Consider the following 6,000-nt stretch of genomic DNA (forward strand, 5'->3'; position numbering starts at 1 on the left):
TGTACGTGATTATGTAAGAACATAGCACCAGTTCACCTTTGCTAGACTCTCTTCCTGTGCTGACTTTGAAGAAGCAAGCTGCTCTGAACCTAACAGACACAAAGAAAGAAATTCAGCCAATAACCCAAGGAAGTCTGGGGGCAGACCTTTCCCCAGTTGAGTCTCTAGATAACCACCCAGCCCTGGCCAACACTTTGACTGCAGTCTTACAGAGGACACAGCTAAGTTGTGCCCAGCCTCTTGAACCATAGAAATTGCGAGGTAGTAAATGTGTTGCTTAGAACCGCTAAATTTGTAGTCATTTGTTAATAAGCAGCTTAGAAAACGAATAAAATCAGAACCTAAGGCATTTCTGAACTCTTTTTTCACAAAAAGGCCTACGTTTTGTCCAATTTCTAAACAAGTAAATGTCATGTACATGCAAAATTAAAACACAGACTAACATTTCAAATTAACAATAGTTCTTAAGAATATTTACATAACGTAAAACTTAGGAAGTAATTTGCTACATAAAGCAGTTCCTACACTCTCTTTTAACACATTTGCCAATATACCCAATTTTACATAATACTTAGTAGACGTAATAAGTGTAACATTAGGGCAATTCTCCTTACAGCCCAAACAATAATAAATAGTTTAAAAGTTGATATCTAATTAACGATATTTGGTAGTCAGAAGAACTTACTTACTAGTCATCAGGCAAAGCAATCAAATTGGAGGACAGCAAGGGACTTGCTGGAGATGTGCCTGAGGGAGTAAGACACTATCTTACAACAGGGCTCTTACCCCCTCAGGCACTGCACCAGCCAGCAAAGCATCAAAATACCAGGTTCTCAGGTCATGCTGCTCTCAGATCAGGTGATGCCTTGTGCAACTCACCAATCCTCCCCACCTTGCAGTCAAGAATAGTTCCGAAAAATTCCCAAAGCAGAAACTTCCACGACACAGGCCACACTTACACACAGCAAAGCATATAATATGAAGGTATGAAATTACAAGTGAGAAACAATAACCACCAAAATTCTTGTTACTTCAGGAGTGGCAGGGGTTGTGGTTAGAAGGCTCATTTTTCTTAGAAAGAGGCAAACATTCCTCTTCTGCCACTCCCCGTAAAAGCCTTCGATGGCACAAAATAACATTCAAGAATGGGAAATAAATTACAATATCCCAAATTCAAACATTTTGGCACTTGATATTGGTAAGAAGTGATAACTGAGACCAATTCAATAATGGTTAATTGATGAAGATAACCTAACACCATAAAACTTCACATCTGCTTTACAAATTAAGAGAAATCTTCCTAGAAATACAGGTCTTCTTCAACATATTCAGTTTTAAGAGATAACCCGCACTCCTTCAATATAAGAAAACATGTTTCACAAGTAACAAGGCACCTGAATGACAATCAGACTACTGAAATACTCAAGAGCAAGTCACACCCAAGAAAGCTCAAGAAAATCAGAAGGCCAAAAGCAACCCCACACCACTGGTTGTCTGAGATTAAGTCATTTTACATTTTCACTTCCGGACTCAAGGACACATTTAGAAGTCCACACAATTTCTCTGGAAATAATCTCCATTTATTGGTATATTTCTATAGCTCAATTCATCTACCCCATTCTTGCCGCATCATTAAAAGGCTATTTTACCACTCATGTTATGCTCTTATGAACAATAGCTACTTGACAGTGGGAAAAAAAACGTAGATATAAATTAAAGCCAGACAAACCCCTCTAAGATACCATCAAGACTTTTAAACGTTAGGAAATACCCTTAAGACCCGTTTTAAAACAAAGGTGATGGACAATACTAGCAGTAGTCGAGAAAGCGTCTGTTCACTTTAACACTCCCCAGTCTGAAAAGAATAACAAAGACAAGATTTACTTCACCTAAAAACTCCTATATAAATATAATCATATTCTGATGTCCGGCAACTCAATTCTAGGAAATTTCTACAAACTGAAATATCTGGATTAGGCATTTTTCTTCCAGTCTCTAGAGAGAATAAGAGCGTATATAGCCAAAATAGATGTCCAAAAGACAGCAAAACATAAAACCAACACAGAAAACTTCCTCGTTCAATGTGGCAATTCATTGTGAGGGAACTACTAAAAATTCCACTTGCTAGACTCTTAAGTGTTAAAAATAAAAAGGGGGGACTGTTTTTCATTTTCTATAAATTACATGACAGCTCACAAGAGAATAATTCTGAATCTTATTGGTACCATATTTTCTTATTAGGAGACGTGAATAATCTAAACAACAATTAAAACAACAGCTTTACAAAAAAACAATATGAACTTTCCATTAATTCTGAAATAATCCTTTTATCAATTTTAAGATGGGTTATTTGTATATAACCATTTATAAAATTTGTAACTGAATAAACACAATAATGCTATAATAGATACTAAAAAATCAAGTAAATGTGAAGTATAGTCAAGTCTAATTTTTTAAATTATAAGATCTAGCTCCCTAAATCTCATGATGATGAGAAACACACTTCTATTATTTTCCTAATAACCCGTCCACTAAAATATAGGTAAAAATCTCAGTAAGGCATGCCACTAAGATGGGGTTTTACATAAGTGTATTCCATCTCCCTGTCTCAACAAAAATTTCAGGATGTGGCACTTTCATTTGATCCTGTCATACAGTAAGAACAGGTAATTTCTCTGATCCTTTTCCAGCAATTCTCAACTGAGGTTCCTCATCTGAATCACTAAACACAGGCAATTTTTTCAGTGACTGTTTTCTCAACTGTTCCAAGAATGATACATAACTAAAACTGTCCTAAATGCACTGGAGCTAAAAGTTAAAATGCATTGCACACTACAGCACAATCGTCTCCACAAAGCCGGTTGAGAAAGGCTGCTATAAGTTCCTCAGAAACTGTCTCTGTACTACTAGGTCCCAGTCACTCAACCCCAACAGCACTAAAAGAACTATAGTGACTGCACAAATCTACAACTTAGATAAGAAAAAAGAGAAATGCTTTATCTCCAACTTTAAGCAACTAGGTATTTTGACTTACTCATTTACTAGGAATAACATGGGGCTCAACTGTCCCGTGCTCTGAATGGAATGCATTTACTTAACAAAGTAAACCCATAGAAATATGTTTCTCAAAGGGAATTATCAGCTCTTAGAAAATGAATTTTTAAAAATCAGCATATTAAATATTAGCTATTAACTTGACAAGGCTTTTCCTATTCACCCTTCTTTAGCGAACTTATTCATCTTTTGATAACTGCTAAATGCAAGTTTTCACTTTAAAAAGATAAAGATAAATATTAAAAACCAGTTTGCCCTTCAATCTCACACTAATCACCAATTCTCAGAATCTGCCTTTTATATTCTTCAATGTGGACTACAGCAACTTCAACTGTTTAGTTGTGATCAAATCACTTTAAGGACACCAGGAGAGTTCTTTTACTCAAAAGCAAATGACTTTTAAAAATGGCCCAATTTTAAGAGGGATGAATATTTTTAAGAAGCAAAAATTAATTTAAAACAAGGTAGCTAATTAAAAGTCAAGCGTCATTCCATATTGAATGTGCAAAGCGTTACTAAAAAGATGGGAAAAATTAAACATGACATTCTTATTTTTAATTTATGCTGGCGTGTATGCTGATAGTACAGAACATCAGAACAGATAAATTACTACGTATTCCACTTTACTAAGTCTCCACTCAAAGTTCCTACGTTTACAAACACATGAGTAAAAGAGGCACAAAAATGTAGGGGAAGCTGTTTTCGCTGTTCATCTGCGCTCAGCTGCGAATTCTTCTAATATTGGATGCATAATGCGATGAAATGGGAATGCTTATCTTCTATATTTGTATTTATTTTCATAAATCGGGGAGGGGAGGTGGTCTTGATTCATTTACTATTAGCGTTTTGCAATAAAGTAGATCAGCATAAAACATAACTGAAGAAGAATTCACTTTTCCCAGGACAACGCACCCTTCCTCCTGTTTCTATAGTAAAGCACATCATTTTGCTATTAAAAATGTCCATTTTCCACAACTGACTTTTTCTTAACTCTAGTCAACACTGCTCCTCAAAAGAACCTAGCCAATTACTGTACCTTGTAGGCAGAGTTGCAAAATTTTTACTTCCTTAGGAAACTTTTCCACTTTTTAAATGCTTTCTAAATTAAGCAGGACTCACATTAACTGTGACCTTAAGTAGCGGTTCAGTGGGGTTTAAAAACAAACTTTTCATTAACGCTTTCCTCCAATTAAAGTGACATAGTAAGTGGGACTGACACAGATTTAAGGATTACAGCTTTTTATTAAAGGTCGGTCCAAAGATGGTAACTCAGCGTTCATTCGAGACCCTTTGACCTTTGCCCTTTAAAAACTGTTCCCCACTGAGTCCCCAGATAGAACTACATTTAGCAACAGGTCTCCTCCTGACTTCCCGGTACTAAAAGCCACAACCATAAGGGCTGTTTCGTCGGTTTGTTGTAAAACAACATTTGCTCCAGTCATCTCTCTGAAAAAGAGACTTTCTCTACCGGGGAGCCGCTGAGGTGAGGGTGCTCACGATGTTTAAAAACCAAACGACGCGTCTACGCGACAGCCGCACCGCAGCAGTTAAGTGCCGGGGGTTTCTTCCCAGGATGGAGACCTGCGGGGGCTGGGCCTGGAAGCAGCCCCCGGCGCCCCGGGCGAAGGAGAAAAGAAGGCTAAAAATAGCCGGCGGCCAAAACCCACGTGCAGCCGCGGGAGGACCGAGCGCGGGCCCGCGGAGAGGGGTCCGTACCTCCAAACATGTGCGGCGAGAGGAGAGCTGGTAAGGAGCCAATCACCGGGCGCAGTACCCCGGTGCTCCCGGCCGCCGCCGCCGCCGTCTTCAGGGCTGCTGTGCACCGAGTCCTGCGAGCCGTAGGGGCCGCCGCTGCTGTTCGGGATGCTGAAGGAGGACTGCGCCGCACGGGCCGCCGACGCCACGCTCCCCACGGCCCCGCAGAGGCAGCGGCTGCGCGGGACTGCCGAAGCCACCGCGGCGCCGCCCGCAGCGCTGAGCTGGTGCGCATTGGGCACCTGAGCCGGGAACCTCCGCGCCCGCGCAGCGGCGGTCAGAGCGCCTCCGCCGCTACTGGAAAGTAGATCTGAGCCCGAGCACGCGCGCGTGCGACTGTTAACTGCTGTCGGGCCGCTCTGCTTGGCGCTCATGTCCGTCCTGGCCCGGGCAGGGTCCGGCCCGGCCCGCGCGCTGCGCCCGGAGAGCCCAGAGGGCAGGAGTGAGCGCGGGAGCTAGAGAGCAGGGCCCAGGCGCCGCGGCCGGTCCAGAGAGGCCCCCGCGCGTACAGGGCCGCCGCCCGGCGCCCCCTTCTCTGGGCGGCGGGCGAGGCTGGCGGCTTGACGCGGGCGGGGGAAACGAGGAGACGCGCAGAGGAAGGGGTCCCGGCTGCGCGCACCCCTCGCTGGCTCCAGCAGGAAGGGGCGGCTCAGTTGGCCGTGCGGCTGCCGCTGGTTTTGCTTCTGGTGCGCCACAACGGGTCGCTGGTGCTCTCTGCTGCTGCGCTCGGCGCCCCGAGCCTCGGCACAGCCTCCTCTCGGGCGGCAGCTGCTAGCGCCGCTATCCTCTGGCTCCCAAGGCGGCTGGCGGCTGAGCGGGAGGCGCCCGCCCAGACTCCGCCGGGGCCACCTTCCCTCCTCCCCCAGCCACCCAGCTGTTATTAACGGAGAAAGAGGGAAAAACGGGTGGCGCGCGAGGGGAGGACGAAGAATGGGAGGGAGGGGTGGCGCGCGCTTCCCGGCAACCGTCGCCTTGCTCCCCCTGCGAGATTAATTTCACAGGAGATTAATTTCTCATTTACAAATAAAAATGTGAGTTTAGAACAGAATGTTTTAAAAAGGTAAAAGCATTCATTGCATACTATATGCCAGCACTATACTTAGGACATACATGACTATATATGTGAGCTCTTATCTCACTTCTCTTGTAGAATAGTTATTATTAAACTCATTTGAGAGATGAAATGATTGA

The 6,000-nt window shown here is 43.4% G+C and overlaps 1 pseudogene; it reads right to left on the reverse strand.

The window, feature by feature from the left end:
* Positions 1-5,798, reverse strand: part of LOC139361292 (uncharacterized) — a 46,538-nt pseudogene extending 40,740 nt beyond the window's left edge.
* Between the last annotated feature and the right edge of the window lie 202 nt (positions 5,799-6,000).

This window comes from Macaca nemestrina, unplaced genomic scaffold, assembly GCF_043159975.1.
Source record: "Macaca nemestrina isolate mMacNem1 unplaced genomic scaffold, mMacNem.hap1 Scaffold_139, whole genome shotgun sequence".
NCBI classification, from domain to species: Eukaryota; Metazoa; Chordata; class Mammalia; order Primates; family Cercopithecidae; genus Macaca; species Macaca nemestrina.